The sequence below is a fragment of the Ambystoma mexicanum genome, chromosome 5q, assembly GCF_040938575.1.
Source record: "Ambystoma mexicanum isolate Mex_15411 chromosome 5q, UKY_AmexF1_1, whole genome shotgun sequence".
Taxonomy (NCBI): Eukaryota; Metazoa; Chordata; class Amphibia; order Caudata; family Ambystomatidae; genus Ambystoma; species Ambystoma mexicanum.
In genome coordinates, this window is record NC_090933.1 from 1,254,537,993 (window position 1) to 1,254,563,579 (window position 25,587).

At 49.2% G+C, this 25,587-nt stretch overlaps 1 protein-coding gene across 1 annotated transcript in view; it reads right to left on the minus strand.

Annotated features, from left to right (window-relative positions):
• The window catches only part of NAPRT (nicotinate phosphoribosyltransferase), a 1,537,890-nt gene that overhangs the window by 99,310 nt on the left and 1,412,993 nt on the right, over nt 1-25,587 (minus strand). The gene's annotated exons all lie outside the window — the stretch shown is intronic.

Consider the following 25,587-nt stretch of genomic DNA (forward strand, 5'->3'; position numbering starts at 1 on the left):
AAATGGGCCTTCAGTTCTGCTCTTCAAGTGGTGTAATGGTCTGGTGAGTTAAGTTCATGTTTTCTCTTGTTAGCGACCAGTTCCTCCTGGTTTCCTTTTTTGTGTGATGTAACTGGGCTTTTAATTTCGGATAGGAGAAAGATGGCTAGTTTTAGTTCATTTCCAGCCTCCCGACTCAGATGTTGGATTGCAGCTGACTTGATGTGGAGGTAGGCTTTAGCCTTATCGTCTCTGTGGTATGGCTCGATTCATTTGAAATCTTCAGTTTTCAGGTTCTTTAGGCCAGATATGGACGCTGTCATTTTTAGCACTGTTCTGCGGTTCAAGACCATGCATTTGTCTCTATTTGAGATCTGCTCGATTTTGAACAGGCGAATGGATTTATCAATATTTGCAGTCACCTCTATATTTTCTATTGATCTATGTGGCAACCGAAGCTGCATTGTCGGGCTTCCGCTTCGAGGTTTGTTTGCAGTGCCTGCAGACAGTGCATGTGATGCTGTTTTTATGGCTGTAGGGAGGCGTTTGTCATGGCTTGGTTGTTGTAGCAAGGGACCGTCCAATGGGGAACATTGGGCTGGAGGCGGGTTTGATGTCTTCTTAACAGGGTTGATGCTCTTTTGAGTTTCCTTAAGACCGCTATCCGCCTCGTGTGGATGCCTGGTGTTAGCAGGGAGCTCTCGTTCAGTATGCTGAGACAGGTTGGTTAAGATGCTGGAATCCAGGAATTCACTGGTTGATTTAGGTGATTGAGTTAAATCAATCGAAGAAACAACCATCGTTTTCACTGGGTCCGGGATGGAAGTGCCTTTGGTCGGCGTGGTTTCCAGCGTGGACACAGCAGGTTCCGCATGTGTTCGAAGTCGGGTCAGAGGTTCTATTTGCTCCTTCTCTAGCTTTTTTTTCTTGTCCCGGCCTTTGTATGTGTCCAGCATTCTGAGTAAGCACTGAGTTAGTCTTAAGATGTGTTCTACTCACAGTTGTTGCTAATTTGGGTTTGTTAAGAAATATTGATTCTATTTCATCATTTCCTTTCCTCAGAGGAGTCTGTGTTGATTTTTGTTCCGACAGCTCCGACGGAGCGTCTTTTTGACTTGTGGCCACCATGGCATTTTCAGATTCAGGTTCAATTGTATCACTTTTCCTTTGTGAGATGTCATATTTCAAGTCTATGGCCGTTATAAACCCTTCCAGGAAGGTCAGCTTCGATTGGATAATTGCTAAGGTAGCTGTGTTATCTCTCAAGGCGTCGCCTAGGGTTTCATAAAGTTTGCAAAAGGGGGCCATTGCAATTGTTATTGCTGACATGATCGTGGTCATGTCTCTCTTCGGTGATTCTTTTTGCGTGGGCGTTTGAGAGTCAGTTCGCCTTCCATTTTTTGGAGGTGTATCTCTGCAGTCTGTAGAAAAAATGTTCGTTACTGAGTGCCGACGTCTGACTGTAGTACGACCGGCCTCCAAATAATTAGGTAGCCTTGGAGAAGAATTCCATGGACCACTGCCCGAGCACCGTTGGAACAGTGGATCTGTTGGGTGATCTTGTAAAATTGGCCGAGGGTTTGGAGTTGGTAGATGAGCTTTTGTCCAAGATTGTGGGCTCATTCCTCTTTGTTATGTATATACCTTTGGCTGGAGTAGGTCCAGTATGTCCAACATTCCGTGCTGGTGCAGCCGGGCATCTGCTGATGGTGTTTCTCTTATACTGTCCACATTCCTCAGCTCAGGGTGGATAGCCTTCCCTGCCTGCACCTCTCTGAGTTGCCTTTGTTTCGTATGGTCAGGACTGGGTATATCGGAATGGGATTTTCCTGCCTGCACCTCTGTAGATTGCCTTTGTTTCGTCTGATCCAGTCTCAGAAATTCAGATTGGGAGAGAGCCGCTGTGCCTGTAATGTTTCCCTGAATTGGTGGGCCCATTAAATCGCCTCTCGTTGGCAGAAATTCAGATTGGGTGCGGGGCACTGTGTCAGTCGTATTTCAGTCAATAGGTGGAACGTGGGTGGGTTCTCTCAGAATCACGTTGTGATGTTTGTCTTGTGAAGGTACTGTTTTTCTGCAGTTTTCGTTTCTCCTTGTGTCTTGAAAAAGCTCAGGAGGGCATTAGAGAGCAGCAGGATTGGTAAAGACTGTTTCCCAGTCCCCCGTCTTTTGCGTTGATTTCTTCCTTTCTTTTTTGTGTGGTTGCTTTGTCATTAGTTCATTGCGACAGAGGAAGTTTGGATTTAGGCTTGCCTCTTTTTTTGTATTGTATTCTTTTCTTGTTTATCAGAGAATTTGATTTTGGGTTGCAGATGTCCGAAGCCCTGGATTGTTGGTCAACGTCTGCCTCTAAATTAAGTATAGAAGGAACACTTTGATCGTGGTGTCCCACGGCTGGGTCAGGGCCAGTGATTTCTTCTGGTACTGGGTCAAGAGGCTGCCTTAGTAAATCAGCGGTAGGGTGAGAAATCGACATATGAATTTCCTCACTGGGCATGGGTGGTGCGATAGATGGCACTGATGTTTTTACTATGTCAATTTGTTCAGGTGATTCCTCATGCGGCGATAGGTGGACCATGGCCAAGATGGTCAGTTGAGAGGAAACTTCCTTGTGTCCTAGATGCAGGTCCCGGGAGATGGATAGAGTGTTGCAATTCCCCGGGGTCAGAGCCACCACATCTAATTCTGCCTCTGAGCTAGCTTCCATAGGCGTCCTTGAGGCAGTGGCTGTCTGCATGTCGTGAGTCTCTCCAGTGGGACCCGTTGATGGCTCCTGTAGCGGCGCTTGGTCATTTCCACACGCCTTGGCCACCACCCACAGACCTGCAGCGAGAGATCCTCCGATCCGCTCGCTGTTTGGGCCACTCGCCGAAGCGGTAGTGGGGCGGATGGCGCTGGCGAACGGAGCCGACCGCGCTTGCTCTGCTGATCAAGGGGCTCCTCCACCTATAACTGTCGGGATAGGCAACAGAGCCGGCGTTGAGGCCGCATGCAGCGATGGCGCTAGGAAACTGCCTGTTGCCAGTGAGTAGCCTAGGTTGTTTTTTTTGCATGTTTGGGACAAGTGGGAGGGAAAACAATGTTTGTCCCGTGCTGCCGATTTTGGGCGAGGGGAGAAGGGAGCCCATAGATGCGGCAGGATCAGTAAAGTCAAGTACAGAATCAGATGTACTCCCTGTCCTGAGCGTGGGGATGGGGTTGTTTAGATTCGGAGATTGAAACGTGTTCATGGAATTTATTTTCACTTGGCTCCTGAGGCATCGTTGATCGGATTCTTCCGCCATTTTCTACATGCAGTAGAAACACAGAGGGAGCTTATCTCATGCGAATCAGGAGGGACGGGTGTTCAGATCAGATCAAATACTCAACAAAGTTCTGAAATTAAAGTCATTAAAGTCAACAGGCTGCCTCACCTCAGTATCAGTATCAGCGACGGGCGTTCTGATGAGCCAAGCCCCCGCCTCCCGCTGCGGACTGATGCAGACTGATACTATGCACGGTACTCTGTAAGGGGTTTTTGAAGGCAGTAGGTCTTGTTTTTCTTAAAGCCGCACTCCACGATGAAAAGCAGCAGAGAAACACAGAAGCACGTCCTCTCGCTCTGATGCAGACTGATACTCTGCACGGTACTTGCTTTTTTTTAATCTTATTGAGCAGTAATTATTGGATTTTAGTAATTAGTTTAATTGGAACTTTTCACTGTGTATAAAAAAGCCCAGTTGCTGCATTATAGGTTACAATACAAATAAAGAAATAGCGCTTTCATCCAAAGTGCTTCACAAAAAAGTAGAAACCGTACAACAATAGAAAAAGGAATCACAAAAATGATGCCCTGAAAAAGCTCCAAAGCTTTCTTCAGCGAAGAAAAGTTGAAGGAGATGAATTTTTAAATGCTTTTTGAATTGTGAGAGATTAGAAGAAGAGCGGATATCCAAAAGGTAAGAGTTCCACAGTTTGGGAGCAAGCAATTGAAAAGAACGTAAGCGGGAAGCAGCACAAGGAGGATGAGGAACAGAAAGAAAGAACTGAGAGGCAGAACGAAGAGTATGTGGTGGATGACAGTCAAATCAAAGATCACAGATAAGGAGGAGCAAGATCGTGAATAAATTTAAAGACAAGGCAAAGAAAATGAAATTAACAGTGCTACTGAACTGAGGTGAGCCAAAAAAGGTGAGAGGACAGAGGAAGAAACATAAGAATCCAGATTGCTGAGTGAAGAAGCGAGCATAATGGAAAAAAAGCAAATTTAGGGAGACCAACATAAAGTGAGCAACAATAATACAAATGGGACAAAACCAACATTTGAAGTAGCGTTTTGGAAGAAGAAAAAGTAAGGAAGGGACGAATCTTCTTAATGTTAAATAAATGAAAACGACATGAACAAATGAATGAGGAAATTTGAGACTGAAAGGAAAGAGAAGGATCAAATGAGACACCAGGGTTACGTGCCTGAGACGATAAGGGAAGAGACAGAGGAGAAAAAATCGACAGAGGAAGAGAGATTTTTGAATATGATGGAAAAAATAAGATTTCAGTTTTCTATGAATTTAAACAAAGAAAAAGATAAAACATCCAGGAGGAGATGGCTGCATTACAGGAAGAGAGACGCCAGTGGAGTCATTAATAAAAGGAAAAGACGATCGCCACCAGGGGGCGCACGGGTGAGCCTGCTCTTCGTGTGAGCTCCATGCCTGAGCCCCGAAAAGTGGCTCTGAGCCCCCACTTTGCGACCCCCCCCTGAGCTGGTAACGGAGCACGAGATGTGGGAATGTGGCCACGCCATCCAGGGAAAAACCAGTTCAAAATCGGAGGTGCCTTCGTTGGAAAATCGAAAAAGACGTCGGGAGGCCCTGGCCGCGACATGCGTGGCAACAAAGTGAAAGAGGACAGCTGATCGACACGGCGGCCCCCGAGCGAAGCAGACTTTCACTTAGACTTTGGAGAGGGGGCCCGCACTAGACTTGTGCCCTTCGAGATTGCGAGAACCTCGCTGGCCCTCGCTCGTGCCACTGCCCATCAGTGCGGGTCGGACTTCGCGGGCCGGGACCCATCTCCGCCTTTGTGGCCGCGCGGGAGGGGCATGGACGGGCCTCCTCCAGCAAGATGAGGTAGGCGGCCGCCCTTCTCCTCCCGCCTCCAGGACTCCACTGGGCACGGGACTGTCCGCGCTACCGCGCAAACCTCGGCGGCCCAAATTCGGGCCGCCGACGTAACGAAGCTTCCTCTCCCTCCTACCCCTACCCCCTCCGAAAGCCGTGTAGTATGCGCGGTGCATAAACTGCTTCTCCCAATACGGAGTCAGCGCTCACAATAGAGGCGTGCATGCACCTGAAGACACAGCTGCCCCCCCCCAGGAGGGCCCCTGAAGAGCCTGCACGTTATAGTGCAGTTAGGAGTAGAGAAGAGGAGAAAAGGAGGATAAACCCAAAGGAACTAAAGCACAGCACACGGATAGAGTGGGGAGGGACCTCGCCACACAGACTCACGCTGTGTATCCCCCAGTGTCCACAAGCACAGCAGAGCCGCCTCGCACTGAGATCAGCAGAGGCCCCTCCGATAGCTCCCCCTTGACGAAACCTCACAGCATCCGCTGAAGAACGCGAACTAGAAGACGTCTCTAGTCAGCCGGACTAGGAGACCCTGTGCCAACTCTACTAGCAAACCGAAAGGCTGCCAGGACTGAGGGTTGGGCCCCTGTGACAGGGGCGTGTGCCTCCTCAAGGGACCCTGCACATAAATGGGCCAAAACTGAAGGGACACAATCTCCCCCCCTAAAAACAAGGATTCCGCGAGGCGCACAGGCCACCCACGATTGAAAAAAGGGCGACAAGTCAGCTCTCTGAGGACGGAAAGGTAGCAGGGGCATTACTACAAAGACGTTACCACTCCACTACATCACACACGCACGGGCGGTACCGAACCGGGCCCTCAGCGCTGTGAAGACACTCCAGCTGAACCCCCACAGAGGCCTCACTTCCCTCCCCATCAGTGTCCCCCCGGTCCGAGCCGTCGCGGGAGCGCGCCCTCAATCCTACTGACTGGGGGACACAGGAGACTCTATATCCCAGGTGAGGGGTCCTCTGGGCCTGTTCTTTTGGGCATTGTCACGACATGCAGACAGGTCCAACACAGACCATCTAGACCCCCAGCAAGATCGCGGGCGCTCCGCACTGCGTAGAGCGCCTGCTGAGCACCCAATGACCCGGGGACACTGATCTGGGTCCACTGCAACGAACGCAAACCGCGGCGGTGAGGAGTGGGTGGATACCGGGGTCTGAGACCACAGACGGGAGACACTGCCTGCCCCACACTGCCATACCCGCACATTGAAGCGGATCTGATAAGTCCACAGAGGCCTCCTCCAACGGTAAGTGGATGTAGTGCTGCTGACCCAGAAGCCAACAGAATCAAGTAAGCCACTGGTGGTGGGCCGCAGGAAACAAACTGTCCCCGAGCCTGCACTAGTGCTAACGGACGATGTGAGGTAGGTGACCCTGACATCTGCCCCTGCCTAATCAGAGAGCTGCAACGCCAAGGGCATATAGGGTACAAGGGCCCACTGGTGCCATGTATAAAGAGCCAACCAAGTCGCACCAACGAGCCTACGTCGGGCGGCTGCGCAGCTGGTAGCAACGACACATCAAAACCCTTTACACCCTGCTGATCAGCCCCAGCTTGGTGTTTGGGAACAATATCATACCCAACCACACGGAAATCCGCTAGGAAACCTAATCCACCCCTAGAGGAGACCCACGAAAACAAGACAAGAGGCCCACATGGAGTCTCAATGGGGAGAGGACCTGATGCCCGGGATTAAAGGGAAAAACCCCCACTCAAGAACCAAAACACCAGCGAAAAACCAAAGCCGTCTGCTAGAAAGCTGTTGGAACACAACACAACAAAGTGCCCCCCCAAGAACCTCCGGACCAGGGAGAACCAACAACGCCTAACAAATCTGACATGGCTATAAATAAGGAAGAACTACTTAATGCCTTAGGGGCATGGAATCCAGGATAACAAACACGCTCCAGACTCAACTAGAAACAATGAAAGAAGAGCTGAAGACATCCCTAAAGGACGTACGACAAGAAAGACGAACTCGGAGGCAGAGTGGATACACTCGAAAATGGACTCTCACATATGGCAGAGGAAACAAAGCAATACAATGGCCTACTAGACCAAGTTCCCAGGGCCACAAATAATCTTGAGATCCAAACTGAAGATTTAGAAAATCGCTCACGAAGATCCAACATCCGGGTCAAGGGCCTCCCTGAAACGATCCAGGATAAAGACCAACGGGACACCATGCAACACTGCTTCAGCAGCATCCTGAACGACGTCCCCCCCCCCCCAGAGAGATTCAAATTTGACAGAATCGACCGAGCTGGCCCCAAAAGGAATGAACCAGGAGTGAGACGTAGAGATGTCCTTATCGCCATGACCTCTTATAGCCTGAAAGAGGACATCCTGAGAGCCGCACGTACCCACAAAGAACGAACGATCAATGGAGGGCAAATCCAACTATACCAAGACCTAGCGTTGGTCACCCTACATAAGAGGAAGCTTATGCAACCAATCAGAAAAGCACTACAAGCCGAACAAATCGCATATAGATGGACATTCCCCTTTGGCTTAGCCTTCCCTGGAAAGGGAAACAAAGAAGGATCAGAACATGCGAGGAAAGCTTATCATTACTACAAAATGAGGTAGAACAAAGCCAACCGAAACTAGCCCACAAAATAGCGCACCCAACAACCAAGGCAACCAATGGGAATGGTCACCCGAAAAGAAAAGATCTAACAGAGAAAAGAAACTGGCAGGCCCCTTCAAATATCACGAACGAAATACCCTGAAGAAGACGCTAAATAAAGAAGCATCTGGAAGAGACTCTGAGGAAACACCTGACCACAGCAAGTGGGCCACCTCAAACTAACCCTAAACAAGACGCACTAAGAGACAGAAGCAACAAACATATCCCGTACAAAAATGGCAGAGACACTGGTCGTCTCGCTAAATGTACAGGGGCTGAACTCCCCCGGGAAACAACGAACGATTCTCAACAGGCTAGAGAAGTTGACTGCAAAGGTAGCTATCCTGCAAGAAACCCACCTCTTGAAAACGGATGAAAAAAGAATGCGTAACAAGGCATTCCCACAACAATACTTTGCCTCCAGCGGCTCTAAAACAAAAAGGGGTTGCAATACTGTTGGCTAAGGCACTGAACTTCCGAAAACAACAGTTAATTAGTGATACTGAAGGGAAATACCTGGGAATCAAAGGAACTATCAAAGGGAAGACCTACACGATCCTGGCGATATACGCTCCTAACAAAAAACAAGACCGATACATCACAGATCTCCTACTGAAAATAGGGAGCTGGTGTGAAGGCCAAACAATCATGGGTGGGGACTTCAACTGCATAATGGACCCTAGCCTCGACAAAACACTGCCCCCTACAGCAGCCGATCAGAGAAACAGACAGGCATTGGGAAAATTCCTCAAAGAGCTAGAAGTAATCGAGACATGGCGCTTCTTCCAAGGAGATACAAGAGAATACACTCACTATTCTGCAGTACACAGAGGATATTCCGGAATAGACATGATCCTGGTTTCAGCAACTCTAATCCCCCCTAAGTGACTAAGGTGGAAATAGGAACACAATACATTGCAGACCACGCCCCAGTGCTAGTTAGTCTGGGAATAGACGGAGGGGAAAACAAACAATGCCCGCCGTGGAGAGTCAACGACCTGATCCTGCGCGACCTAGCGCTTAGTGCACACATGGAAGAAACTATAAACAACTATTTTAAAGAGAATGACAACGGCGAGGTCGACTGGAAAACAGTCTGGGATGCGGGAAAAGCTGTAATCCGAGGTGAATTCATGGCCCAGGCAGCGGTGTACTGTAGGGAACGGGCGATACTAACCCGGAAGATGGAACTAGCCCTAAAAGATGCAGAGGCAAACCACAAATCCCGACAAACACAGAAATCCTGGCAAGAATTAAAGAAGGTTTGTGCCCAACTTGAAGCTCACACTGCATATGCGGTAGCACAGACGTTAATACTAAGCAATCATACTACGTCCACGAAGCAAGGCAAATAAATTCCTAGCAGCCAAATTAAACAAACAGAAATCCTGTAACTATTTAGCTGTCCTAAGAAATGAAAAAGGGGATATGATCACAAAAGAGGAGGAGAAACTGGAAATAATGGTCCAGTACCATGAAAAACTGCTACAGGGAGCAAACCTAAATGCGACAGACCAAAAAGCCTATCTACTAGATACCCATTTACCCCACATCTTGGACAAGGACACAGCAATCCTGGGGAGGCCATTCACAGCTCAAGAAATCAATGAAGCTATCTCTTCATTACCAAGGGACAAGACCCCGGGCCCGGACGGCTTTGGAAACTGCTACAGGGAGCAAACCTAAATGCGACAGACCAAAAAGCCTATCTACTAGATACCCATTTACCCCACATCTCGGACAAGGACACGGAAATCCTGGGGAGGCCATTCACAGCTCAAGAAATCAATGAAGCTATCTCTTCATTACCAAGGAACAAGACCCCGGGCCCAGACGGCTTTAGAAATGCGTACTACAAAACATTCCGAACACAACTACTCGGCCCCCTCACCCGACTCTTCAACACAATCAGAGACACTGGATCGATCTCCCCAGATATGGCAAGATCATCAACAATCCTTGTGCTGAAACCAAACAAGGACCCCGCCGAATGTTCAAGTTACTGCCCGATAGCACTCCTAAACACGGACGCAAAGCTATACACAAAGATACTAGCGAATAGGCTATTGCAGATTCTCCCAGATATCATCCTCGAAGACCAAGCAGGTTTTGTTAGGGGACGTCACACCCAAGATAACGTTAGAAGAGCCATAAATGTAATTGATTGGGGGAGACGTACAAATCAGAAATTTGCAATAGCGGCCCTAGACGCTTCACGCGCTTTCGACAGCTTGGACTGGGAATACCTTCGGATGATCCTGGAGAAATTCGGATGCGGGACACAATTCAGCAGGATGATCCTGGCAAATTTTCAACGCCCATCTACATCATTTCGGATAAACACCCGAGACTCAAAACAAGTGGAGATACGGAGGGGTACGCGCCAGGGCTGCCCCTTAACCCCACTAATATTTGCAATGGCTATGGTGCCACTAGCAGAACGTTACAGAGGGAACCCCGGTATAAAAGGAGTCCAAATCAAGGAGACCCCACAGAAAATAGCATTATACGCTGACGATGTGATGCTCTATATGGGAGACACTAAGAATACACTACCGAGAGCCGTTGAGACACTGGAAGAATTTGCCACCATATCAGGTTTCACAATCAACTACAATAAATCAAAGGCACTAAACATAATGGAGGACGCAAATACAATACACTGCATGAAGCAGAGATTCCCCCTGAGATGGGAGGAAAACACCCTAGAATACCTGGGAGTTCACCTAGCAAGGAAATTTGAGGACTTATATAATTCAAATATCCCCCCCCCTTTGGAAGCAACTAAAAGCGGACCTGCTAAGGTGGGATAACCAGGAACTATCGTGGTTCGCCAGAATAGCAGCGGTAAAGATGACCCTTCTCCCCCGCCTCATATATGTGAGCAGTTCAAGACCCGCGGAGATCCCGCCACAGATAATCAAAGAACTTCAAAACGCGGTACTTAGATTCATATGGCTGAAAAAGAGACCCAGAATACAGAGACGCATACTGCCCGCCCCTGCTCCTGGGGGTTCCAGACTTGGGCAGATATATCACGGCAGCGCACCTGGCCCCCATATTACAGTGGGCCAACCCAGCCGACAACAAAGGATGGAGAGCCATAAACCAAGCATCCACACAGATCCCGATAACAGCGCTCCTAGCACTGAACCCCAAAGCTTGCGAAACAGAAGGAAAACTATTAGGAGCTACCAAAACAGCCCTGAGTAACTGGGACAGAGCCATGGAAATGAAAAAGATCAAACGAGGGTTGGGCCCATTATCTCCAATAGCACATAACATCGATTTCACCCCAGGCTTGAAGAAGAATTTCTGGGTAGGATGGAAAGACGCAGACAGTCTGACATTGCAGGACATGTACCAAAACGGTGACCCATTCCCTTTCTTAGAATGTAAAAAGAAATTCGATCTGGGGGAAAATGAAAGGTTCAGATACATGCAAGTACGACACTGGATCTCCCACCCGTCAGTGAAAAGAACGGGAACACGAACCCTAACAGGCCTAGAACTAACAATGCAAGAGGGGAAATCAGGGAGAGGGATATCTAGAATTTACAGACTGCTCGATGTAGCACAACCAACGGGCAACCTAAGTTACAAAGAGAATTGGGAAAAAGATGTAGGAGAGCCGATAACAGAAAGAGCGTGGGACCAGATATGGACAAGAGCTCATAGATCCTCCAAATGTACAGCAATAAAAGAAGCTGCATATAAATTATGCTACAGATGGTACATGTCCCCCCACAGATTACACAAAATAAACTCTGAATATCCCCCATACTGCTGGAGACAATTGTCGAGGGAGAGGAGACCAGTTCCACATGTGGTGGGCATGCCCCAAGGCGATCATCTATTGGAAGGAGATACTGGGACACATCAAAGACATTACTGGCAGAGAGTTACCACTTTCACCTAAAGTGATCCTGCTGGGAGCGGAGGCAAAGGGTATATACGCGGCATCGGGACATACATCCACTCTAATAACACACTTACTATCAGCAGTACGAATGAAATTGGCACAAAGGTGGAAAACGCTAGAGGGCCCAACGGCGCCATGGTGGTGGGTGAAAATATGGGGAGAAATAAAACTGTTTAAAAAATGTAAAAGAAAGGGCAGCGGGAAGGGTGGAGGAATAGTAAATTATAGTTTAAAAATTGGAGGCAATTCACACAACAACGGGTGACATTAACCCTGAATGAAAAAATGGATTTTATGCATTGTAATAACAAAGTATAATGTTTATATGCTGTAATTAATTATGCCTCTATCGAAAAATAAAAATGGTAAAAAAATAAAAAGGAAAAGACGAAAAACCTGGTTTAATCACCCCGAAGCACCCACATGGGGTATAGCCGGTAAGAGCGAGAGAACGCCAGACATGACCTGACGTGCCGGCCTGTGACGTGCACTGGAAGAGTGCAACAAGACAACAGACGAGCGGCCAGAGCAGCCCTGTGAGGCGGCAAGAACAAGGACAAAGTACCTCAGAGGACCTATTAAGATGGATTTCTAAAATCAGGAGGTCACCGTAGTTATGGTGAATAGGGAGATGCCAGGAGTTGCCAAAACCCAATCAAGGTAGTGTGGAGAGAAGTTAAAGCCAAATCACAGGCGTGTGAGAGCATGGCCAGGAACCCCCAACGAGTCCACACAGAATAGAATAACACACAACAATTCAGCTTATACAATAGGTTATAAAAATACAGTTATTCATTTGGGCCTTTAGAACACACTGAAAAATGAAACTAGCAGGCAGAATTTCCACACAACACCATATTACACATTCAGCAGTAGGTTCACTTACAATACATCATTAAATAACTAACCAGGTGAGACAGGTAAGTAATGCAGATGTAGTTAAAATGATGAGAACCAGTCACAAGCCGAATTCCCTTTCTCTAGAAGTCCAGCTCTAGGATGTATGTGGGCCAAGTACTTAAATGTCACACTGATTCCAATACAAGCTCTCTCACAGATAAGAGTTCGATAAAGAAATGCAATGGACTTGTGATTCTGAAAATGTTCAGCCTATTTAAAGGTTCAGCAACAATCTACCAGAAGACAGGTAAGTTCTCCTCTCAAATCCAAACCCAAGGCTAACCCAGGGGCAGGATACTTGACCCAGGTTCGACGACCAAACGAAAGCAAGAGGGAGACAAAGGGCTTTGCACCCAATGTTATGCTATGGAGGACATGCACTGGTGTGCTTACTTATCCCATAAGTCTGATTTTCCCAGGAAACACAATGGTTCATCTGGGAGATGCTGGAAGCGCAGCCTTCCGTCCTTTGTTCAGGTGAGAGGTAACCAAGGGTTGCAGGTTCGAGGATTCATCCCGTTGGGGGCAACTGCAAGATCAGTTGAAGAAATGCAGATTCCTACGATGCAGACCTCTTCAGGACACTTCACGGGATGGACGAAGGGGAGTTCAGGCGATGATCACCGGTTGAAGGTAGTGACAGACGTCCTTCCAGTCGCGGTCACAGAGGTTGATCCAGGACAGGTTTCCTTGATGCTAGGAAGCTGAACATTCAGTAGAAGGTGACCTTATGGCACCCACTGGCAACCAACAAAGGTTTGTACTTGTATGCAGCAACTGTTCTGGTGAGGTAGCCCATGAGAGAGCTGGTCAGTCCACCCGGCAGTCTAGGGATGCTTCCGAAGCCTCCAAGAGCATGCAACCTTGACAAGGCATCAAGACTAGTTGGTCCTGCTGGTCCAAGGGCTGAAGCACCAATAAGGGTCTTCTGAGTTCTTGCAGATGAGCAGGGCTTTGCTGGGCGCGTCACTAGGGAGGGTGATGTTCCGCTGCAAAAGTGGTCCCCTGGTCTTCAAGGGGCTTCTCTTCTTGGAAGGATTCTTGGCTCAAACGTAGAACTGAAGAATGGCTGCAGGAGTCCTCCTCTTATCCAAAATTCAGAGCTGGAAGCAAATACAAGCCCACATTCACATCTGCGCAGTAGCAGACTCTCTGGTACCATTGATGTGGACTCAGACTAGACAGTGTCTGTCCCCTTCCTGGGCCACAACCACCCACAGGATCGTTAGCCCATGAAAGCAACAGCTTTCCCGAGCAAGTGCATGACCTTATAAGGAATTTCCTGACCTGGGAGGGCAGGAAGAAGTCCAAACTACACTATGGCCAGAGACTACGCGAAAATCTTGTGGCACAGCTGTTTTATGAAAATAGCATCGTTTAGAAGCCATACGTGGTAAATGCAAATGTGCACACCAACAATAATGCAAGGTCGGTAAACATATAACTGCTGCCATCAGCTTGTTTTTAGGCACATATAAAAGTAGTGGGAAGGAAATGAGCCTTTGCCACCCCACTAGGCGCTTTATAGTGAGGTGAGTCCTATAGATAGACGTGCAATGTACCAGAGGGGAGAGAGCCATGATATGAAACCTTGCACAAACACAATATTGCATGAATTCCAGACGTATAAACTTAGTGCGCGCACATAAAGAGACTCCATTTTGTATTTACGGTAGACACATTCAGTCCTGCATGGCCACGCGGTAAACGTAGGCCCGATGGAGAAACCTGAACAGGCCCGAGCACTGATGGTAGAAGGACCTGTGCTGCTAATTTGCATAGAAGCTTCCTATTGTTCCTTAACTGTTGCAATTACATGTTATCCCGAAAAGCAATGCACGCTGCAAGGCCACCAGACAGCACCAGGCTCCTCGCTGAGCACATTCATCACAGCCATGCCACCAGTAGAGCTCCAACCCCCACCCAGCCCACCAGACGTAAAGGCACCCACAATTGACCCAGTCCAAGACCCCTCAATTACACGATAGTAGGTGACCTCAGACCAACAACCATAAAACCAGTGGTCATAAAAGATCTGAACGAATACGACTTTTTCACCTTATACCATAATGACACACTTTGTAATACGAGGTACAGGGAGGAATACATTATAGTCCAAAGCGAGGGTGGAAGCCTTGGGTGCAGAGAGTGTATATGAACTGAGCAAAAAATGGGTGGGTCAGTGTGATCATGTGCCTCCCTCTGTGCCAGGCCCCGCGTTTCCCAGGTGCAAGCCATAATGATAGAGTAGCATTCTCTTGCAATATTAACCCTGTAATAACAATTTACGAGGAGCATGACCTTCAGTCCCTGGAGAGATGAGCCCAGCTGACCCACCGTGATGGAAGGCGGACGGATGAGGCTAGGACCAATAGCAGTCTGGCATCCCCTATGGAGCAGGCCCATGTGTTGGGTCTCACCAACCAGCCACGTGGGTTTTTACTGTAAAGTGATGACGATGTGCTGACCTTTAAGCTTCTGCTTGTACACATTTTTGGCAGAACGTTCTCACGCAGCAGAGTTCTTTGCTTGGATCCTTATTTTTGTGCAATAACACTTGTTACCCTTGCAAGAAATCTCTTGGCATTTCTTCCCTAGCGGGTTGGATTTTTCTGGCATGAGCATACAAGGGTGTGCCTTCAATTGGTGACCCTGACGTGATCCCAGAACCCCCCGCACCTGTGGAGGTGTCCAAGCAGCCTCTCTGGAAGGGCTGCGCCCACCTACAGCGACCAGGCCCAGAAAACACATACTTCCCAGTGGCCGTCTTTCCAAAATCATGTCTGCTCTTTGGAGTGGGGTGCAGCTCCAAGGAGAAGTGCAGGCCGGTGTTGTTGGAACACTGTGAACGGAGGAGTTTGGGTGAATGCGCGCACATCAGTATAGCATTGCAAGGTAAAACAAGTAGGAGACATATGTATGGGGAAGTGTGAACATTGTGAGATTGAAATTGGGAGTGTGGCTTGCGTGTGGGCTTGTTTTGTTTTTATACATTTTTGAAGGAGAATAATAAGGAAAGGAAAACAGAAAGACCGGGAGCTATGCAGAGAGAGGGGAGAAGGAGGCACCACAACCATTGTTTAACGAAGAAGAGAAGAGGAAATACATAGGAGCCCCGTATAATTAGAGGGCTTGGGCATAGTAGTTATTGTTATTTTGTATTTATTTGTATTTTATTGAATTTATATAGCCCTTTAATCCCAAGTGCTTTACATGAGAACAAGTAACATACAGCAAGCATAAGATGACAATTGAATCACAACTCGAAAACAGTATAAAGAACAATTTACTATATTGCAGGGATGAGGAGGGAGTAGGGAGGGGCAGAGGTGTGCAAGGGAATAGTGGATGTTAGTGGAGGTACGAGCGGGAGTAAGAGGGAATGCAAGAATGTGTGAGGAAGAAGAGAGGAAAAAGTAAGACTAGATGAGAGCAGGGGGTAGGGCGGAAGGATACCTAGGATGGGGAGGGTAAGGAAGAGCAGGAGTAAGAGGTGAGAAGAGAGAGGTAGGGAGAAGAAGGAGAGGAAACTTGGGTGTTAGGGAGGTGAGTGAAAGAGATAAGATTTTAGAGAAGAGCGAAGGGAAGGGTAGTAGGGAGAATAGCAGATGTGAAGGGGGAGGCGGTTCCAGTGGAAGGGAGCAAGGAGTTGGAAAGAGCGGAAGCAGGAGGGGACGCAGGGTGGTGGTGAAGGAGAGAGTAGGAAAAGATTAGCAGAGCTGAGAGAACGAGAAGCAGTATAGAAAGTAAGAAGGGAGGAGAGGTAGGTGGGGGCAAGACCATAGAGGGATTTGAAGACAAGACAGAGGAACTTGAATTTGAGCTAGGAGTGAAAAGAGAGCCAACCTGGAGAGGTGAGAAAAGAGGAGATGGAATCAAGAGGGGAGAGAAGGCATAGGGAGCGGATGGCAGAGTGGTAGATAGATTTTAGTTTGTTATTTTAGTTTGTTTTATTCGTGTATTTTATTGTGTAGGGAGGGAGGCCCAGAAGGGGCATTGTGTGATGTGTAGTGTGTGTGAGGAGTGTGGTTTGTGCAAGTAAGAGACCGAAAGGAAGAAAAAGGGGTGGGGAACGCAAGGATTTTTTTAATTAGAAAAAGAGTTTTATATTGGGGGTTATGGGGAGTTAATGTGTTTTTGACAATACGTGACACTGTGCCTCATTAGCACAGGCGTAGTACCACCAGTAAGCACATGACAGACGTGATCATGGGGGGAGAAACGCCCATAGAGTACATGTGTAAGGCCCTGCCGCTGTACTGCGACAGGATCAAGAAATATCACAACCAGTGGGTGATCGACAGTAGGGAAGGGGGGGATGCCCCGCTCATGGCCAGAGCAGGGCTCCTATGACAGAAGTATGCTGGAACACATGTCCATCTTTTTGACAGTAAAGTACAAGGGGAAGCAATTACAAAACAGAAGGGAAATATTGAACCGCTGGAAAATGTTTGCAGATACAGAGAAGCGCGAGGGGGAGATAGGGGCGCTCAACAATAGTAAAGGCGCAGGCCCCAGCAAAGACGGAAGGCATTGACGGGACATAAGGGAATCTATCCTTTAGCAGCCTGTCCGGCTGTGGGTTACACTGTATTCTGAGAGCTCTCCTGTCAAATTGTTCGGCAGGGATCTGCTTAGCAGGTTGAACATGACGATCTCCTTCGCGGACAATGGCATTGTCTGTGCCACACCAGGTATGTGCACAATGCGGGCAATGCTCGTAATGCACGCCATGGCACGTGACGCATTGGTACGAGGCATCCCTGTTGACCCAGATATGTTAATCTATGGCCTAACAGTGCTCGTTCAAGCAGTGCCGCAAATCACTGAAGCCTGCTGGAGAGTGGCAACTGATTTCATTTTCCGCCCTGTATTGTCCCAGAGTTAGTAGCAGGCACTATACTGTCCCTAGATCTACAAGGATTGTTGGTATCTGTAAAAAAGAATTGCTGTTCTTGGCACAGACAGCCAGGGGTGCCAGTGGCGCACTGTATTATGCATTGATCCCATCGTACCCCTTAAGGAACTGACACATGCAGAACTTTTTGAAGACAATGATGATGACGGGGCGATAATACTTGATATTTGCATCCCCTGATATATTACGGTGCAGTACAGAAGAGTGCAAAGCCCCCTGATGGCCGTTGTCACGCCCCCTCCCTTCATCCAGGCGGATTTAAGAGTATGTACCAACACAATTGTAGACAACTAACCCACATGACTACTCAAGGAAGTGACCCCAGTACGCATCACACTAAAGAATAAAAAGATAAGACATAATAAAGGATTCTCGGATGTTCATAGGGCAGCCCCAAACTCCTCCCCAATACCCTAAACTGAACGACCTATTACCAGAAAATAAACATGCATTGCTGCTAAAAGCATAAGCACTTTAAATTAAAATGAAATACCTCTATCCCTCTCTTTCTCTCTCCCTCCCTCCCACTAGTCTCCCGAACCCGTTTTTGTTCCCATTACAGAAGTAAGAACATAGTGCTCTCAACATCAAATTATTCATTGCATAGAGATAGAAGTGTTAGTAGTTCTACAAGATTATATTCCTATAATTGTGGCCTGCACTTCACTGCCATACTGTTCACCATACTTATGATTATGCTAGGAATGTATTGGGGTTCATCTTTTATCTGGGCAAGCCATCCATCTAAAAGAGAAAGGGAGGGGAAACATTAATGGAAGTGATGAAAGTGTACCACTAAACGCAAATGCACTGTCGAAGGAAACCAGCAACACAAACATACATATGTATAATACTTCCCAAATGAGTAATGTTAGTGTCCACATTGGGTGCATGAGCAGAATGTTAGAAATGTTATTCCCCACAATTAAACATCTTTTTTGTAGCACAAATGTTAGTAACAGCAACACTGTTACCAGTAGTATATTAACAAGAACATATGCATCGCACCATGATAGAAAGAAAAGGCAGGCGCGCAGGCCCAAATACGATGCCTACCATGGACTAGGCCTGGACGCCATTAAAGACATAAGGCATACCGAGCATTCAAATGCCTGTTATGCTGACATGAGTGCATTAGGGAGACAAACAACAAACACTAGCTGCTATGTATGTTCATTGATATCCTCCTGATGCACCCAAGATTTTAGTACCACAGGAAGTTCCAATTATAAAGGTACAATGCATAGTTAGTCTTGCGCTATGTAGACTAAAAGGCACCTTCCAGACACACAGCGTGCGACTAGAGCTTGTCGATCCAGACGCCCTGAAATGCAAAAACACCCCAAAGAATCTCAACTGCTTACAACAGCGATATTAACCAGGTTACTCACCGTAGTGACCACCTTGCTCCTAGTCCATAGTCCCCTTTCCTCCATACTTATGGGACATTCCTCCGTCCTGTGGGACGGGACCGGAGCACTTTGTAAAAAGCATCCAAAAATGTTGCTAACATTTTTAGTCCTTCCTCTCTTTCTGCGCGGGGCTCGGCACGCGGACGTAACCCCACCCATCTCGGCTCCGCCCCACGCATCGCCCATCAGTCCTTTTCTATTGCTAGCTCCAAGACCTCTTAGCAATAACAGAGGAACCTTATTAGACGGGGCGGCGGGCGTATGGAGGAAAGGGGACTATGGACTAGGAGTAAGGTGGTCACTACGGTGAGTAACCTGGTTATACTCCTACGTCCCGTCCCCTTTCCTCCACACTTATGGGAGATTCCCAAGCACTCCTTACAGGAACTATGGGTGGATGGAAAAAACCCTTACTGAAAAATGTTCTTCAGCACAGCCTGACCAAACCGAGCATCAGATCTTGAGCTCATGTCTAGACAATAATGCTTACAAAAAGCAGACGGGGAGGCCCAAGTAGCCGCCTTTGCGATGGTCTCCCAGGGGACATATTTCTGAAAGGCAACCGCGGCTGCCTTGCCCCGCACCAGGTGTGCATGAATACCTTTAGGAGGCTTCAGCCCTTGGACGGTGTAAGACTCCGTAATGCAGGCAGCGATCCATCGAGAAATAGTTGCATTAGAGGCCTGCTTACCTTGTGGGTTACCAAAGGTCACAAACAGTTGAGAAGAACTCCTAAGCTCGGATGTTCTGTCCAGATAGAACTTAAGAGCCCTTCTAACATTGAGGCAATGCAGAACCCTTTCTGCCTCTGAGGCAGGGTTCGGAAAAAAGACCAGCAGGGTGATTGACTGGTTCAGATGGAATTCAGATACCACCTTCAGCAGGAAAGTAGGATTTGTCCGTAGGACCACCTTATCCTTGTGAAAGACCAAGAAGGGATGCTCCACCGACAAGGCCTGGAGCTCACTCACACGCCTTGCTAAAGTAACAGCGACCAAAAAGGACACCTTCCACGACAGGTGCTTGAGGTTCACCGTGGCCATTGTTCGAAAGGTTTATGGCACAGCGCCGTCAGGACCACATTTAGATCCCGCGTCGGGTGCGGACTACGAATCGGAGGATAAAGGTGTGTCAAGCCTGCAAAATGCCTCTTAACCACTGGGTTAGACAGAGAGTAAGAGCATTGGTCCGTAGATAGGTAAGCGGAAACCGCTGAAAGATAAGTTCTGCATGATAGAACGTGAATGCCCGACTCTGCTAAGTAGGATACAAAGGACAGTACTGTGTCAATTGTAGCTCCCCTTGGGTCAAACTGCTTGTTTAAACACCAATGACAGAACCTGAGCCCTTTGCTTCTGTACTGGGACCTAGTCGAGGGTTTTCTGGCTGCCTGGATAATACGCATGTTATCTGCAGACAGGCCAAGATACTCTAAAGATTTTAACTCAGGCACCATGCCGCCAAGCTGAGCGAGTGTGGGGAGGGGTGCCACAGCTGCTGTTTCCCCTGGTGAAGAAGATGGGGGGCCACCAGTAACCTGATCGGCGGATACACCGACAGGTGTTGAAGTTCTGAGAACCAAAACCTGGCCGGCCACCACGGGGCTATGAGTAGAAGAGAACAGTTCACTGAGTTCTTCAATTTGCAAATCGTACGGTGAACTAGAGGCAGAGGCGGGAAAGCATAAGCCCTCATGTTGTGCCATGGAATCTCGAGAGCATCCACCAGAGAGGAGGCTCCGAGCCCGCTTTTGGAGGCATACAGAGGAAGCTTCTTGCTTGCCGTCATAGCAAAGAGGTCCACTTCCGGTGTGCCCCAACGCAGAACAATCCATGAGAGGACCTACGCCTTCAACTCCCACTCGTAGCTGACCATCGTCCGCCCGCTGAGGGCATCTGCCGTGCCATTCAGCTGGCCCGGGATGTGTACTGCAAGTAGCCAGACACCATGAAGAACCGTCCACTCCCAAATCCCGATGGACAGGTCCACGAGGGGGGAGAGACTTGGTCCCCCCTTGCTTGTTGATGTAATACATCGACACCACATTGTCTGTGCGGATACGAACCACTTTGTTAGCAATGATCGGTCTGAACACCTTGAGCGCTAGGGAAATCGCGAGAAGCTCCAGATGATTTATGTGAAGGAGCTTGTCCTGAGCGACCGACCAAAGATCTGAGACCTGAAGATGGTCCAACATCGCACCCCACCCCAGAAGGGAGGAGTCCGTCGTGACCGTTACCATCGGGGTTGGGTCCTGAAACCCCGCCCCTACCAACAGGTTGCTGAAAAACGACCACCAGTCGAGGTCTGTTCTCATGAAAGCCGGAATCGCTATCAACTTGGAGTCCGGATCCACAGCCTGAAGCCAAGAACTCCGAAGAGCCATCTGCGTCCACCTCATTTTGAGACGGGCAAGAGCAAGAGCCAACACACACGAGGCCATGAGACCCAGAAGCCTCTGGAACCACCAGGCCGACATGCTCTCCGGAAACATCTGACACGTGGCCAACAGATCCACCATTCTGTCCCCGGTCAGGTACACTCTGCAGACGATCGTGTTCCAGCAAAAACTCAGGAAAAGCAAGTCCTGAGAGACCGTCATGGAAGATTTCCGCCAATTCACTGACAGCCCAAGGTGGAACGGGAGCTGGAGGAGAGACTGAAGATTGCAGGCGGCTTTCAAAGGGCACGGGCTGTGCAAGAGCCAGTCGTCCAAATACAGATACACATGGATACCCTGCAGACGAAGATAAGCCGCGATCACCAACATCATCTTCGTGAAGACACGCGGTGCCGAGCTTAGGCTAAAAGGAAGCACTCCAAATTGGAAGTGCTCCTCTCCCACAGAGAAGCGGAGATATCTCCTGTGTGGATTCCAAATCAGAATATGCATGTACGCATCCTGAAGGTCCACCACGCTGAGCCAATCGCCCATCTGCAAGGAGGACCGTATCTGGCCGGGCGTGATCATCTTGAACTTCTTTTGGGGTAGGAAAAGATTGAACTGGGAAAGGTCTAGGATGGTGCACAGGCCAGCCTAGTTGGGTTTGGGCACCGTAAACAGCCGGGAGTAGAAGCCCAGCCCTCGTTCCCCAAGGGGAACGGGTTCCACAGCTCTGAAATTCAGATGTTTCTGAATCTCAGCTTTTAGGGAGGACGATCCCGACTGCTGGAAAGGAGGGTTGAAGGGCGCGGTAGAGGGTATGGGTAAGCGGAAGCCCGCCCGAGCAACTGACAAGACCCACCTGTCTTCGGTGATGGTCTGCCACGCCTCCTAATGAGACGCAATGCGTCCTCCCACCGGGGTCTCGTGCGAGCGTGGAGAACCCTCATTTTGTAGGCTTTTCAGTGGTGTTACCACCTGAACCTGAGGAGGAGGCTGAGGAGCAGGAGAAAAACCGAGTCCGTTGCTGCCTCGGGCAGTTATTACCCGAAGGGGTATCCACTCTACGAGATTTCCGGTCTACAAAACCTCTAAAACCAGAAGAGGGCCGGCTTTGCGATAACGGTCTCCGGGTCTTAAAAGGAGTCTAACCAGGACTGACAAGGACTTAGCTGTCTAGGTGCTGTCCTTCGTCTTGGTCAGCTCCACATCCGTTGTAGAATGGAACAGCTCCTTACCATCAAACGGAAGGTCCAACACCTTGTCCTGCACCTCCTTTGAAAATTTGGCGCCATGCAACCACGCCTGTCGGGAGGTATCAACTCCCAGCATAAGGCCCCGAGCCGAAGTGTCTACGTGGTGAGCTGCAGCCTCCAGCAGATCCTGGGCCAAGACCCTGGCATCGGACAATCCTGCCTTAAAGTCTTCCAGCTTCTCGGCCGGAATGAACTCCTCGAACTCCGACAGACCTTCCATATCCTCATATTCGCCCCAGCTAACACCAGTTCTGCATTGGACTGCCGGATATGCAAGGCCGAGTTAGCGAAAATCTTCGTCCCAAGGGAGTCGAGGAGCTTGTCCTCCTTCCCCAGAACCTGAGTAGCCTTCGTAGAAGAGGATGCTGCAGGCCTGGACTGTAAAGTAGCTTCAGCCACCACTGTGGAGGAGGGGGGCGGACAAGACGACAGGGGCGCCTCTTCCGAAGGATGCAGCCTGTATCACGCGTCAATTTTCTTATTGACGAAAAGTCCAGAGTGGGGCTTTTCCCAGACCCTACGGACCTCAGCCAAAACGTCTTTCTGCAAGAACAGGCCGGTACGCTCCAAAGGAGACAGGGTGAATGCCCCAGAAAGCACACCCTCCTGCGGAGTAGGTGCCTCGGGCACCGGAACATCCAAAAAGCACATCATGTCCAGTACCCGGTCATGAAAAGCTCTAATAGGGCGGGGCAGGTCCTCATCGTCCTGATCGCCCTGCGCCTCATCCGACAGGTCAGGATCCTGCTGAACCGTGTCAGGCACTGTCTTGTCCACAGGGGACAATGGCGGAAGGGTCGGGGGAGGCACCGTAGGCAAGGGCGGCGCCGACGGAGCCACCGGAGGAACGGGTGGAGCCGGAGGCGAGGGTGGGCATATCTCCCTAAAAAGCCCCTTGAAATATTCCCTCATGGGGTCGGTACGCATGAGCGTCTGAAATTTGCCAAAAAAAGCGTCCTCCGGGGACTGTTTTGGAGCTACCGGAGGAGGCCTCTCATGAGGAGAATAATTCAAGGGATGCAAGGGGGAGGGTTACCACACAGGCCCATCCCCCGAAGTGTCCACAAAAATCAAAGGTGCCGACCCCACAGGCAACAAAACCTTGTGTGGAAGGGGCATCCGGGCATTCCAATCGTAAACTGGGCGAAAAGGATGCGCACAAGGAATTTTATGTTCACCCACAGAACCAAGCCCTACACCTGAGGCCGATGGCGTAGTTGTAGGGGAAGCGCCCAAAATGGCTGCCGTGGTCGTGGCGGGAACCATCACCTGAGGGGAACTGCGGCACGTGAGGAAGTGAGGCAGGTGTCCCCGTCGATGGATCAGGGGGTCTTAACTTTAGCCTTTACGTAAGGAACCTCGGCTGAGCCGGTACTATGAGGCCTGGAATGTTTCTGCGACATACCAATGGCCAAATTAGCCTTCTCAGGAAGGACCTCGGCGCTGCCGGTAAAGGAAGAACTTTCCTTCTTTGCCCCCTCAACAGTTTTGGCGTCGCCACAAGAGCAGAAACGGTGAGAAACAACTTTCACCGATAAGGCCTTGCCAGGTCTCTCAGAAATGTTGGTAACTTTAGCCTCTGTACGAGGGCCCTGGGACCCAGGTCCAGTAACAGCCTTACAAGCGCGGGCCTCCAACATCCGTTCGGTAACACCAAGCCCAACCAAGGCCTCGGGGCGCACCCCGGTTTTATTTTTGAGGGAAGCCAATAAAGAGGCCTCAGAGCTAGCTCCGGTACCCCACGACTCAGTAGAACTGGGTCTGCAAGCCGCCCCCACAGGAGGGGCCTCGGAGTGTACTCCGGTCTCCACAGGCCCCTTACGGAGACCCGTGAGAAAACTTTGGTACAATTTTTAGGCCCAGAAGGCACCTCAGGGCAATCCCCGGTGACAGAGCGACTAACGCTCCTCCTGGCTCGGGAAGAGCCCGGAAAGGTATCTCCCGGCCGGGGTGCTCTAAAAACGAAAGAACATACCGGGTGTTTCTTCTTTTTGTCGATAAAAGCTTGAAAATGCAAAGGAGGGGCACGTTAAAACGCCTCCTCCCATCGCTCCAACCGACGTTGAAGTGCCCGGGCCAAAAGGGAATCAGAGTAAAAACAAGAGTCCCAACGGTGGTCCGGACTCAAACACTCGAGACAAAGAGGATGGGGGTCAGCCCTTGCAAAGCGTCGGAGACACGATGAACAATCTGGAAAGTCTAGTTTGAACGACATAGACAGACTAGTACACAATCGCTAGCGAGAGCCAGAGAGGAAAAAAGGGAAGAAAATCTTCCACAGATGCAAGTGCATCCAGTCCCGAACGAGCGGAGAAAAGGACTGATGGGCAATGCGCGGGGCAGAGACGAGATGGGCGGGGTTACGGCCGCGTGCCATGCCCCACGCAGAAAGAGAGGAAGGACTAAAAATGTTTGCAACATTTTTGTATGCTTTTTACAAAGTGCTCCGGTCCCGTCCCACAGGACGGAGGAATGTCCCATAAGTATGGAGGAAAGGGGACGGGACGTAGGAGTATTAGTGATTGACGGAGTGAAATATGTAAACAAGTGGCAGGAAAGACGTTCAGTTGCAGAGCGGAAGGCCTGCTGGGGTATGAAAAGAAAACAGTGGCGTTTGTGGGAAGAACATGCGCGCAAATATTGACAGAGCATGTCACAAAACTGACATGGATTGCAGCAATGGTGGAAAAGCCAGTGAACGTGCACCAAGACAAGAACTATGAGCTGTGCTTCCACAGCCAATGACCTGTCTTTGTCGGCTCCAACGAGCGATGCAACAGAACATAGCTAATTCCAGACATGAAGAGAGGGACGGCGGCCCTAATGGACTACTACTGGGTTTGTAGCCAACAAGCGTACTTGCACCTCGCACCATCATGGAGGGGCTATTGTTCGCTGGCCACGCTGCACTCAGCGCTACCAGTAGTCCCAGAAGAACATCTGAAAGGGGGGACGAATTACTGGCAAAGCACCAAGAGTTTCCCCAGCAGTAGAAGAACAAGTTACTTAACCCTGGTAACATTCTTTAGACTGGATGTTCCTCCCACGTATTCCTCATATTTGAAAT